This window comes from Puma concolor, chromosome B4, assembly GCF_028749965.1.
Source record: "Puma concolor isolate L17-30 chromosome B4, mPumCon1.1.hap2, whole genome shotgun sequence".
Taxonomy (NCBI): Eukaryota; Metazoa; Chordata; class Mammalia; order Carnivora; family Felidae; genus Puma; species Puma concolor.
The window spans coordinates 99430941-99444044 of record NC_141673.1 but is presented as its reverse complement, the minus strand read 5'-3'; the positions used below and the strand labels follow the sequence as shown (position 1 = coordinate 99444044).

The 13104-nt window shown below is 43.1% G+C and overlaps 1 protein-coding gene across 1 annotated transcript in view; it reads right to left on the bottom strand.

Moving 5' to 3' along the window:
- Positions 1–13104, bottom strand: part of LOC112867878 (C-type lectin domain family 2 member A) — a 435003-nt gene that overhangs the window by 34078 nt on the left and 387821 nt on the right. The gene's annotated exons all lie outside the window — the stretch shown is intronic.

The window sequence follows — 13104 nt, the reverse complement described above, 5'->3', positions numbered from 1 at the left end:
CTGCGTTTCCAAAAAAAAAAAGACTGTTAGGGGCGCCTCGGTGGCTCAGTCGGTTGGGCACTGACCTTTGATTTCAGCTCAGGTTATCACCCCAGGGTGTGGGATTGAACTCTGATTTGGCCTCTGTACTGAACAGTGGCGTCTGCTTAAGATTCTCTCTCTCCCTCTGACCCTTTCCCTCTCCCCCTCTCTCTCTAAAAACAAAAAAGGAAGAAAAAAGAGACTTAAGATATTTTTTTCTTGGTTTTTCCTGAAGGATAGTAAAATAGGGCAGCTGGACATGACGCAGCAATCTAGCTAGCTAGAGGCTACAGATGAAGTATAAATGTAGCCACAGAACTATTCTCTTCCAGAACCCTCAAAATACACAGAAGAATGAACAACACAAATAGAAAACTTGCATGAGTAGAGCAATTAGGTCCGTCTTTGGATTTCGCTGACACAAACTGAAAATCAGCATACAGTTAAAGCTCTCCCTTAAGAGAGATCGATGCCTAATCATAGACTATACAATTGCCTTTTTATTTTAAGAAAAGGGTACAGGTGGGCCTGGAAACTGGGGGCTAGCAGAGAAGCACACAGATTGACTTCCAAGGACAAAAACAAGGCTGGTCTCCACTTCGAGGCTATAATAACCAGAAGTCTACAAGTGAACCCCCACAGAGGTTTTGTGTGGGCTGGTATTAAGATTTTGACCTGAGAATACTACACGGAGCGTTATCAAATTATTCATGGATTTGTCGGGGGTGAGAGTCCGCGGGCGTGTGAATGAGGATCGGGCTGGGAACAATGACAGCCAGAGGGAAAGCAGCAATCACACCTGGGTTTATTAAAGCGAAAGCACATTCTCAAGGTAGCAGAGGGGGCAGGTTGTATCAGGGGGGCTCACCCAAGTGGTCTCTAACGGAGGCTGCTTCCAATCTTTTGGGAAGTTCCTCCCACAGGTTGGGAGGGGGAGTTTTTGACCCTACAAGGTACTGAACAGGAGTGGCAGCCTCTCTCCTTAGGGCTGGGCTGTTCTTGCAATGCAAATGCATCGTAAGGAGCCTAGAGGTTATCCTGGGGCAGGGGTGGAAGAGGAGTACGCCTGCTCCCCACCGCCATTTTTGATCTGTCAGGCCCAAGGTCTGGGAAGCCACAAGGTCAGGATGTTGAGCTCCCTGGCTTATAATGTGTAGTTTATTTATCACCATTCTTACGTCCCAGCTCAGGTCTCCATCATTCCCCTTCACGGACTCGGGACTCTGCCTCTGGACGTTCCTTCTCCGGCTCTTATCTAGTTTCTACCTAACCGATTTAAGAACGTAAACCATAAGGTATCTTTCCTGGAAAAGAAACGTCACCATTTGACATGCTTCCTCTTTCCTGATGCCCTTGTTCACTTGCCTACTGGGGCACCACCCTCTGTGGTTTCCCTTCTTCTCCTTAGCATCTTAGCCACAGTCTTTGCTGAGTCCTCGGTTTCCATTGTTCAGTGTGGGGTGCCACCAGGGCTAAGCCCTCGTCTCTTCTCTATAACCCTTCATTCCCTTTCTCAGTGGCCTCATGTAGTTCCTTAGCTTTTTGTGCCAATAACCGCCATATTTCTGGTTGCAGCCCAGAGCCCTCACCCTAATTTGAGATTTGTGTATTGAGTTACCTACTGGGAATCTTTAGTGGTATATCTAATGAACATCTTGGTCCCACTTGTTCAAAACAGAACTCTCAATCTACCCCAAACCTGCTTCTACCCAAAGCCTTCCCTTGTTTCACTTGAAAACAAGTCTCCCTTTCCCGTGCTCAGGCCATAAAATCTGCAGCCATTCTGGACTGTTCTCCGTGTCCCATACCAATCTGTCTGAAAACTCTTTTAATTTTACCTTCATTTTTTCAAGTTCATTTATTTGTTAATTTATTTTTTGAGAGAGAGAGAGAGAGCACACACGAGTACACATGCTGGGGAGGGGCAGAGAGAGAGAGAGAGAGAATCCCAAGGAGGCTCCGCACCAAGCCCGCATATCCTGAGCTGAAATCAAGAGTCGGATGCTTAACCGACTGAGCCACCCAGGTACCCCTTAACTTTTACCTTTAAAATATATCCAGAATCTAAACACCTCTCACCATCCCCACTGCTGTCACCCTGCTCTGAGCCACCATCATTGCCTTCCTGTGTTATCACAACTGCCTCCTCACCTGCCTCCTTGCCTCTGTCTTTGCCCTCCATAGTCTTTTGTCAATACAGAAATCCAGTTGAACACTGAAAACTAAAACGTGAACCAGAGCAAGCCCTTATTGTGCTCGAAACCCCACAATGGCTTCCCGTTTTCCACAGAGGAAAAGCCAAACTCTCCACAGTGACCGACAGGTTTTACCTGATCTCACCTTGTTATCTCCCTGACACCAGTTCCTGCTACTGTGCCTTCATTTACATAGATCGGCCATTTTCACCTTCTTGGTGTTCCTGGAATATGCTGGCCATACTTTTGGTTTTCATTGGCTCTTCCTTTCACCTAGATCTGCTTTTGCTGTGATATTCCATTGCCTGTCTTATCTCCTCATCTCTCCAAAGTTTTGCTCAACATATCTGCCCTTGACCATCTTATTTATTTATTTATTTATTTATTTATTTATTTAATGTTTTTATTTATTTTTGAGACAGAGAGAGACAGAGCATGAGTGGGGAAGGGGCAGAGAGAGACGGAGACACAGAATCTGAAGCAGGCTCCAGGCTCTGAGCTGTCAGCACAGAGCCTGACGTGGGGCTCGAACTCACAGACTGTGAGACCTGAGCTGAAGTCGGACGCTTAACCAACTGAGCCACCCAGGCGCCCCTTGGCCATCTTATTTAGAACAGTCTATACCACCACCATCCCTCAAATCCTTCACCTTTTGTTTCCTTTTTTCTTATTTTATTGCCTTTTATGCATTTACTTATAGCAATTATTTATTGTTAATCTGACCGTTATGGGATGTAAGCTCTACAAGGTCTGGGATGTTTCTCCACTGTGTTCGCTGACATATCCCAAGTGACAAAAACTGGCAGACATCGTAGGTCAGTCGGTATTTTTTCAGTGAAGAATTAATTCTGAACTTTAATGGACCCCATACAGATTACCTACAGAAAAGTTTAAAAACAGGTGTGGAATGTGTAGAATCAGAATGACACTGGGAAGCTTTGACCCACCAGACTTCGTAGTTTTTAGGTTCACTTGACTAAAGACTCCTTTGGATATAATAGACTGTAATACAACTACTAAGGCAGATTTATGTACTCTTTAAGTTCTGTACCTCAGAGAATACACCATTTCTTTTTCAAAAAATGCAAAGCATAAAGTTAAATGTATTGTCATTATTTTAGAAACCACTAAAACACTTTAAACAAAAACCTCAATACTTGGAAAAAAGGAAATTACCCTTCTAAATAATTCCTGAACTGAAGAGAGTTTCAAACAATAACTACAGAGTATTTACAATAAATGATATTGACAGCATTGCTGGGATAGGGGCCAAGTGTAGGATTGCGGCCAAGTTCCTACCCAGAAAGACGGTCATTGTCTTGAGTGTTCTTATTACTGATGAATAAGTTAAATATCCAAGAGGTTTACTCACTTACTCAAGATCATACAATTCCTCTTGCTGGATTAGGACTTGGACCCATTTATTGTCTCATTGCATAACCTATGTGACGTTTCTGTTTAGAAAAGATTTTTGGAAAACAAAATAATAGCTAACCAACAATCTCTCAGAACTCCTATCTCATCTCTGAAGCAAACAAAAAATTTTTAAAAAATACACGAATTGGGACTGATGTTAAAAATCAGACAGTGCTCATATGTAACACTGAGACACAATATTTTCCAGATTGAAACATTTTGCTGAGACACGTAAAAACCGAATGCATATATACTGTAATAACTTAAATGATTGGATAGGAGCTCCTTTAGACCAGGACTTTTTTTCTTTTTTAATTTGATTTTATTTTTTAAATTTACATCCAAATTAGTTAGCATATAGTGCAAGAATGATTTCAGGAGGCGATTCCTTAGTGCCCCTTACCCATTTAGCCCAATCCCCCTCCCACACCCCGTCTAGTAACCCTCTGTTCTCCATTAGTTATGAGTCTCTTATGCTTTGTCCCCCTCCCTGTTTTTATATTATTTTTGTTTCCCTTCCCTTATGTTCATCTGTTTTGTCTCTTAAAGTCCTCATATGAGTGAAGTCACATGATTTTTGTCTTTCTCTGACTGACTAATTTCACTTAGCATAATACCTCCAGTTCCATCCACTTAGTTGCAAATGGCAAGATTTCATTCTTTTTGATTGCAGAGTAATGCTTTATTGTATATATACACCACATCTTCTTTTTTTTTCTGTTTATTCATTTTTGGGTTTTGTTTTTTGTTTTTTTTAAATGTGAAATTTATTGTCAAATTGGTTTCCATACAACACCTACTGCTCATCCCAAAAGGTGCCCTCCTCAATACCCATCACCCACTCTCCCCTCCCTCCCACCCCCCATCAACCCTCAGTTTGTTCTCAGTTTTTTTAAGAGTCTCTTATGTTTTGGCTCCCTCCCTCTCTAACCTTTTTTTTTTTCTTCCCCTCCCCCATGGACTTCTGTTAAGTTTCTTGGGATCCACATAAGATGATAACATACGGTATCTGTCTTTCTCTGTATGACTTATTTCACTTAGCGTAACACTCTCCAGTTCCATCCACGTTGCTACATTAGGCCATATTTCATTCTTTCTCATTGCCATGTAGTATTCCATTGAGTATATAAACCACAATTTCTTTTTTTTTTTTTAATTTTTTTTTTCAACGTTTATTTTATTTATTTTTGGGACAGAGAGAGACAGAGCATGAACGGGGGAGGGGCAGAGAGAGAGGGAGACACAGAATCGGAAACAGGCTCCAGGCTCTGAGCCATCAGCCCAGAGCCCGACGCGGGGCTCGAACTCCCGGACCGCGAGATCGTGACCTGGCTGAAGTCGGACGCTTAACCGACTGCGCCACCCAGGCGCCCCAAACCACAATTTCTTTATCCATTCATCAGTTGATGGACATTTAGGCTCTTTCCATAATTTGGCTATTGTTGAGAGTGCTGCTATAAACATGGGGGTGCATGTATGTGTCCCTTTGAAACAGCACACCAGTATCCCTTGGATAGATACCTAGTAGTGCAGTTGCTGGGTCGCAGGGTAGTTCTATTTTTAGTTTTTGGAGGAACCTCCATACTGTTTTCCAGAGTGGCTGCACCAGCTTGCATTCCCAAAGACTTTTTTTTTTTAATGTTTATTTATTTTGAGAGAGAGAATGGGGAGGGGCAGAGCAAAAGGGAGAGAGAATCTCAAACAGGCTCCATGCTGTCAGCACAGAGCCTGACACGGGGCTCGAACTCATGAACTTCAAGATCATGACCTGGGCCGGAATCAAGAGTCGGATGCTTAACCAACTGAGTCACTCAGGCACTCCAGAGACCGAGGGTTTTTTACAATTTGTTTTAAGAAAACTAAAGTATCAAGTCCTTATAATTAAGCAGCATTAGTGACACCTGCATCACGATTTTAAGTTGGGGATGAAGCAGTGTAAATAACACTGTTCCAGTTTAGTGTGGCCAAAAAACAAATTACCACAAAACATAGTGGCTTAAAGCAGCCACAGTCATTTTATTATCTCTTACAGTTCTGAGGGCTGACAGAGCTCAGCCAGGTGGTTCTCTCTTTCTAGTGCAATTCCAGCCAGAAGGTCACTGGGTCTGGAGTCATTGCAAAGCCTCCCTCACTTAGGTATCTGGCAATTGAAGATGGCGGTCACTTGGAACTTCAGCTTAGACCGAGGTTGTCCAGAACACCTCCATGTGGTCTTACTTCTCAGCCTGGAGGCTGAATTCCAAGAGCAAGCTTCCCATGAGCTGTTCAGTGTAAGCAGAAGCTACCCTGAGTTTTGTGATCTAGCATCTGATGTCACATTTGGTATCGTCAAAGCCCGATCACATTCAAGGGTGGGGAAACTCAGACCTCTGCCCTAAATAGAAAATGTTAAAAAAAAAAAAAGGGGGTGGGGAGGGGAACATATTAAAATTAACACTGATATTGTAAGCAAAAAATATAAGAATTCATAATGCAGGTCATTCTATAATAAAATTGGCCCAGACTCTTCAATATATAAATGCTGTGCATAAGAAAGAAAGAGCATATAGACTATTCTTTATTATAGGAGATCAAAGTGGTAATAACCAAACGCAGAGTGTAAACTTTGATTAGATCCTGGATTGAGGAAGGAAGTGGATTGAGGAAGGTAGTTCCCAAGTTCCACTTGGGAAAATTTGGATTGAAATATATCTTAGAATATACGCTTTGTATAGATTAATTTCTATGGACAACTTACTTTCAAATCATTCAGAAAAGAAGATCATAAAACGGAAGAGAGAGGTAAAGTTCAGTGTGGAAAAGTTCTAACAATTATTAGATCTACGTAAGGAAAATCTAGGTAAGAATCTTTTTTACGAATGTGAAACCTCCCCCCCCCCCAAACTGTGCTTTTCCAGTTGTAGTGGCACATTATAGTCACAAGGTGGCGATAGATTCGCTTTGAATTTAAGAACACTCCTGCTGTGAAAGGAGTATCCAGAAAAAATACTTTTTTTTTTTTTTAATTTTTTTCAACGTTTTTTATTTATTTTTGGGACAGAGAGAGACAGAGAGTGAACGGGGGAGGGGCAGAGAGAGAGGGAGACACAGAATCGGAAACAGGCTCCAGGCTCCGAGCCATCGGCCCAGAGCCTGACGCGGGGCTCGAACTCACGGACCGCGAGATCGTGACCTGGCTGAAGTCGGACGCCTAACCGACTGCGCCACCCAGGCGCCCCTGAAAAAATACTTTTAAAAACATATTTATTTATTTATTTATTTATTTTTAATTTTTTTTTTTTTTTTTACGTTTATTTTTGAGACAGAGAGAGACAGAGCATGAACGGGGGAGGGTCAGAGAGAGAGGGAGAAACAGAATCCGAAGCAGGCTCCAGGCTCTGAGCTGTCAGCACTGAGCCCGATGTGGGGCTCGAACCCACAAACTGCGAGATCATGACCTGAGCCGAAGTCGGTCGCCCAACCGACTGAGCCACCCAGGCGCCCCTATATTTATTTATTTTTGAGACAGACAATGTGAACGGGGGAGGAGAAGAAGAGAGGGAGACAGAGGATCTGAAGTGGGGTCCGTGCTGACAGCATAGAGCCTGATGCCGGGCTTGGACTCAGAAACCATGAGATCATGACCAGAGCTGCAGTCAGACGCTTAACCGACTGAGGTGTCCCCAGAAACAAATACTTAACAAAACATCCTCAACTGTTAGCTCTAGGAGATGACGTGTGTAAAAAATCTCGGGAGGTAAGAATCCCTGAAAAATTTTGCACTTAAGATTGAGTAGTTAACCTTCACACAGGCATGCAGGAAAGTGGAAGAAACACTGAAACAGGAAGAAGCAAGGACTGACTGGGAGAAATCCAGTATTTAGTCCTGGCTCAATTAATGTTTAATTTTGTGACCTTACCCAAGCCACCTATAAGTAGCTCTCATGTGTAAAATGAAAAACAAAACAAAACAAAAAACACAAAACAAAATAGACTCAGGGATCTTTCACTTTCTTTTCATGTGTCAAAAAAGTCACGTCTCTCTTTGGTCCAACTTGCATATGGTAACTAATAAGGAACTTCTTGAGTCTAACTCCTCAGAGACCTTGACGCTAGAAGGAAATGCCTGATAACTTAATTGACTTTCTGTTGCTGAGACTAGTTTCCTACGGAGAAGGAAAACATAGTTCCTCTTAAGATATACTGTACGTAGGGGCTTCTGGGTGGCTCAGTTGGTTAAGCGACCGGCTCTTGGTTTTGGCTCAGGTCATGATCTTGTGGTTTGTGGGTTTGAGCCCCACATGGGGCTCTGCACTGACAGTGTGGAGCCTTCTTGGGATTTTCTCTCTCTCCCTCTCTCTGCCCCTCTCTTGCTTGCTTTGTCTCTCTCTCTCTCAAAATAAATAAATAAACTTAAGAAAAAAAGATATGCATATATGATAGGAGATGCCATAAAATATTCCTGTGCACTATATCTGTTTGCTGTGCATGCATAGGTGTTTCTGAAAACATATATACATACATATAGTGGACAGTTCATCAGAGCCAATCACTCCTCTTCTGCTCCTATGCATTGTCACCCCACGTGTAAGCCACGTGGAAAGAGTAAAGGAACAAAATTATAAGGGATGAAGAGGCAGTGGGCAATAGGCCACAAGATAAAGATCTGGGAAGATTTAAATGATACATTTCTTTGATAAGGAAAGGAAATAGAGCTTGCTCTGACCAAATTATCCTGCGAATTTCGTCTCTCTCACCCTGCACCATTCATCTTGTTCATGATCCGTGCTACTTTTCTGACATGCCATAACCAGGAAGCTGGTGTCCTTTTAATCTTTTCGGGGAGCTTCGGAAGCAACCAGATCTTCCCTCTTTTATCATGCCCACCATTATCAACCCATTTGCAGCTCTTTCCCTCCTCAAAACTCAAGTCCATTCCATAGGGAAAACATATCTTCAAACTAAGTGACAAGTTTTACTGATCGGAAGTCCCTTTTATACCTCCCCCCGCCCTTCTAATTTCTGGGGCTGAAGCCATAGAATTATTGAATTCTTCCATTGAAAAATGCCTTTGTGGGAGCACCTGGGTGGCGCAGTCGGTTGAGCGTCCGACTTCAGCCAGGTCACGATCTCGCGGTCCGTGAGTTCGAGCCCCGCGTCGGGCTCTGGGCTGATGGCTCAGAGCCTGGAGCCTGTTTCCGATTCTGTGTCTCCCTCTCTCTCTGCCCCTCCCCCGTTCATGCTCTGTCTCTCTCTGTCCCAAAAATAAATAAACGTTGAAAAAAAAAAATTAAAAAAAAAAAAGAAAAATGCCTTTGTGGACATCTAGTATCAATATCCCAATTACTAGGAGAAAATTCTGCATATACGCTACGTGAAGTATGGTACAACCAGAAATCACTTTAAAGGGTTATATGCAGGGGCGCCTGGGTGGCTCAGTTGGTTAAGTGCCCGACTTTGGTTCAGGTCATGGTCTAGCAGTTCGTGAGTTCAGGCCCCACATCGGGCTCTGTGCTGACAGCTCGGAGCCTGGAGCCTGCATTGGATTCTGTGTCTCTCTCTCTCTCAATCTCTCTCTCTCTGTCTGCCCTTCCCCCACTTGCACTCTGCCTCTGTCTCTCTCTCAAAAATAAATAAACACTTAAAAATTTTTTAAAAGGGTTATATGCAAATTGAATAAAAATAAATGGCGCCGATACTGGTTCCCTCCCCCTCCATTGTACCCACGCCCTTTGTAGTGGGACTTTGAACTTCCTCCCATTAAGACCAAAAGTCTATTACCTCCACGCCTTGAATCTGGTCTAGTTTTTGACTTGATTTGTCCAATCAAATGCGGGGAGAGTAACAAGTCCAGCTGCAAACCTAGAGCCTTCTACCTCTTGGAACTCTCCCAGCCACCGTCTGATTAACTTGAGATAGTCTGATGGAGAATAAGAAACGCGTGGGCCTATTAGCCAAGTGGACAGTAAGCCCACTGGCCCACAGCTGACTAAGGTCCCCCTAGCCCAGTCGGCCTTCAGTTGGTCAGTCAGCAGCCCCCAGGTACATGAGTGAGCCCAGACGAGACCAGCCAAACCAGCATCAGATCAGTAGAAGCTTCTGGCTGACCCATAATCTGGTGAGCAAACTAAGTCATTGTGTTTTAATCCACTGAGTTTTGAGGTGATCTGTCACGTAGCAAAACTTAACTGACGAAGGTAGCAAATACGATTGTATTTGTACTTATTGTTTCTCTTATAAGTTTATTTTGGCATTGTATAATCCCGTTAATTAAATGTGAAAAATGTAAACATAATTTGCTGAGGGTTCGTTTGCTGTGCTTTAACTGGTTAGAGATTTGGGACATTATTTCGGTTTGTTGTAGCAATCCCTCCTCTGTGTTGTTTTTGTCTGTCGCTGCCTGCTAACTGCAATGGATACTAATTCAGGAAAAAACACTGATAAGCCCGAAGCAGTTCAATTATATGCTGAGCCCCTAAGTAGTGTGAAAATTTGAAAATAAGTAAAATAAATGACCCGAGAGACCTGAATTTGTCTTAGCATAGTGACAAAATTGAGGGAGAAAGGAATGGATAATACATGTAATACAAAGTAGGTGGGTAAGGCTGAACGTACAAGATTTCATAGAAAACAACATCTACTGTGCCGAAACAATCACAGGTCACTTTCTAGAAGATAGACTTCATTTGAGTGTGAAAAATATTGGAAGTTCCCTAGGGGCGCCTGGGTGGCGCAGTTGGTTGAGCGTCCGACTTCAGCCAGGTCACGATCTCGCGGTCCGTGAGTTCGAGCCCCGCGTCAGGCTCTGGGCTGATGGCTCGGAGCCTGGAGCCTGTTTCTGATTCTGTGTCTCCCTCTCTCTCTGCCCCTCCCCCGTTCATGCTCTGTCTCTCTCTGTCCCAAAAATAAATTAAAAAACGTTGAAAAAAATATTGGAAGTTCCCAACAGGTAAAGAGGAAAGAAGGGCGTTCACTCAGAAAAGCAGCATGAACAAAGCATTCACATCCCATATATCAGCTCCTAAATATTGTTTTATTAACTACCCCAAATTTCCTACAAAGTAAACTCTGATATAGAATATTTATTCTTTCTTTTTTATTTAAAAAAATGTTTTTAAGTTTATTTCTTTTCGACAGAGAGAGAGAGAGTGAGAGCATAAGCTAGGGAGGGGCAGAGAGAGAGAGAGAGAGAGAGAGAGAGACAGAATCCGAAGCAGGCTCCAGTCTCCAAACTGTCAGCACAGAGCCTGAAGTGGGGCTCGAACTCACTAACCACAGGATCATGACCTGGGCCAAAGTCGGACGCTCAACCGACTGAGTCACCCAGGCACCCCAAAATGTTTATTCTTCTTAAATCATCATTCATGCACTATTCACTGATTACCTGCCATATCCCAGACATCTTTCTAGGTTCTTGGGACACGTCAGTGAAGAAACAAGCAGAGAGAATTGTGATTCAAAAGCTTGCATTCTGGATCCACTCTTCCATTGCTAGTTGGGCAAAATCACTTCACTTACAAATAATCATTAATTTAAATCATCCTATGTCCTCGTTAGCACCAAACAAAGTACTAATAACTGGATACTGTTTTTGGTGCTTTCAGCCCCAAAATTATTACTAATGAATAAAAATATCTGAATAAAAGCCTGGAGAAACAAACTATCTGGAGAGAAACTGAAATCAGAATTAGAATTACATGGAGAGATTATGCCTATTGAATGCCTGCACCTGGGAATTTGTAGCCACGTGGCAGTTACCTAAAGTGGAATTTTGCAAGTGTCCCAGGGAGCACAAATGATAAATCCAAAGCACACTCTGGGTAGCAATGTTCAAATGTTTGTTTTGAAAGGGCCCTGACTGATTGTGTTGGGATAGATAGAGAGGTAGCCACGCAATTGGCTTCCTATACCTGGGAGGTCCGATTTGGGTTCTAGCTCTCTCAGTGGGTCATTTCCCGAATGTTGACAAGTCATTCTATGCAGCTTGTATTGTTGTTTGAAAAATGGGCTTTTTAGGAAAACTGTTCTTGTAACTCAGCCACCTTGCAAAGGTCTGTGGTCAGAATCAAGAGCCCCGGATGTTAGGCGGAAGGATTTGAAATAACACCAGGCCCAGTCGTCGTTTCACACAAACTGCATTAGACACCCCAAGCAAGAGCCATCTAGGTAAACCCATTCAATAAACAAATTCTACTGTACAGGGATTTTAAGTCCACAAGGGGGCAGAATGGAGTCCACAGCAAACCACTGAAGTGCAAGTACATATCCCTTGTTGGCCTTGTATTTCAAGTTTCCAGGCTTGATACCTAAGTCAAAAGTTATTCTGGTTTACCCATACCTGCATTATAAAGGAAAAGAATCTCATAGCTGGCTGCCTACACATCTGTGCATTGGAAACAACGACTTTTTGAAAAAGCTAAGTTTGGGGTGTCTGGGTGGCTCAGTTGGTTAAGCTGCTGACTTTGGATCAGGTCATGATATCAGGGTTTGTGATTCTGAGCCCCCGCCCAATGAGCTCCCGTTAACAGCTCAGAGCCTGGAACCTGTGTCGGATTCTGTGTCTCCCTCTCTCTCTGCCCATCCCCCACTTGTGTTTTCCTTCTCTCTCAAAACAAAAACAAAAACAAAAAGCTAGGTTAAGGTATCGAGGATATTTTATTTTTTAGTTTTTAGTTTTTTCCACCATGTTTTCCCCTGAGACCTACTTTTTAACAGGTAAGGTGCCTAATGAAGAGAGCTGTGAAGTGAATAGGTAGGAAGGTCAAACCGAAGCAAACGGACTTCAAACCCAAGCACGTAACATAGAAAAGAAACAGAGGGAATCTCACTGGTTCAGCTTCAAGGTCAATCTCCTACAACATAAACAGACTGTTACTGTGCCAGGCAGCTTAGCTCACTGTATCAAAAGGAGTCAGGGACTTCTCTTTTCTTCCCTCCATTGTTCTATCTTGGTGCTTGTCCAACCCCAGCCAGGAGAGCAATGGAACCAGCCTTACCAGCGTAAAAGCAGCGCACGAAAAGACAGCAAAGGAGGAATGTAATTATATTTCAGAGGAGGAAAGAGAAATAAATGACAAATTGTGGGAGACAGAGAAGTTTGAGCAAAAATTCAGAAAGGAACTACCATTTGAGTTAAGCCTTCCACAACTGCTAGGGTTCTTCTAGATAAAGAGTAAAGATGTTGCGTGAAAACAGCGTCACACCCTGGCGGGACAACAGGTTTGAAACTCCGTAATCCTAAAACATCAGGAGGTGTCTGGAGACAGGCAAGGCGTCTGTGCCTCGAGCGTATGGGCTGCTTAGAGAAAATGTAGATGGCAGATCTTGAATGACACGGGATCTCTTTTGACGTGTTTTGGAGTCGCAGTCGGCTTATTGTCAACAAACACTGACTCAAATACCGTAACCAAAATTGTTCCTTAGACCTAGTATTTCTTAATCTGCCTAGAATACGGTTAGACCTGCCTTCCTCAGGAAACTGCATCCTCACAGT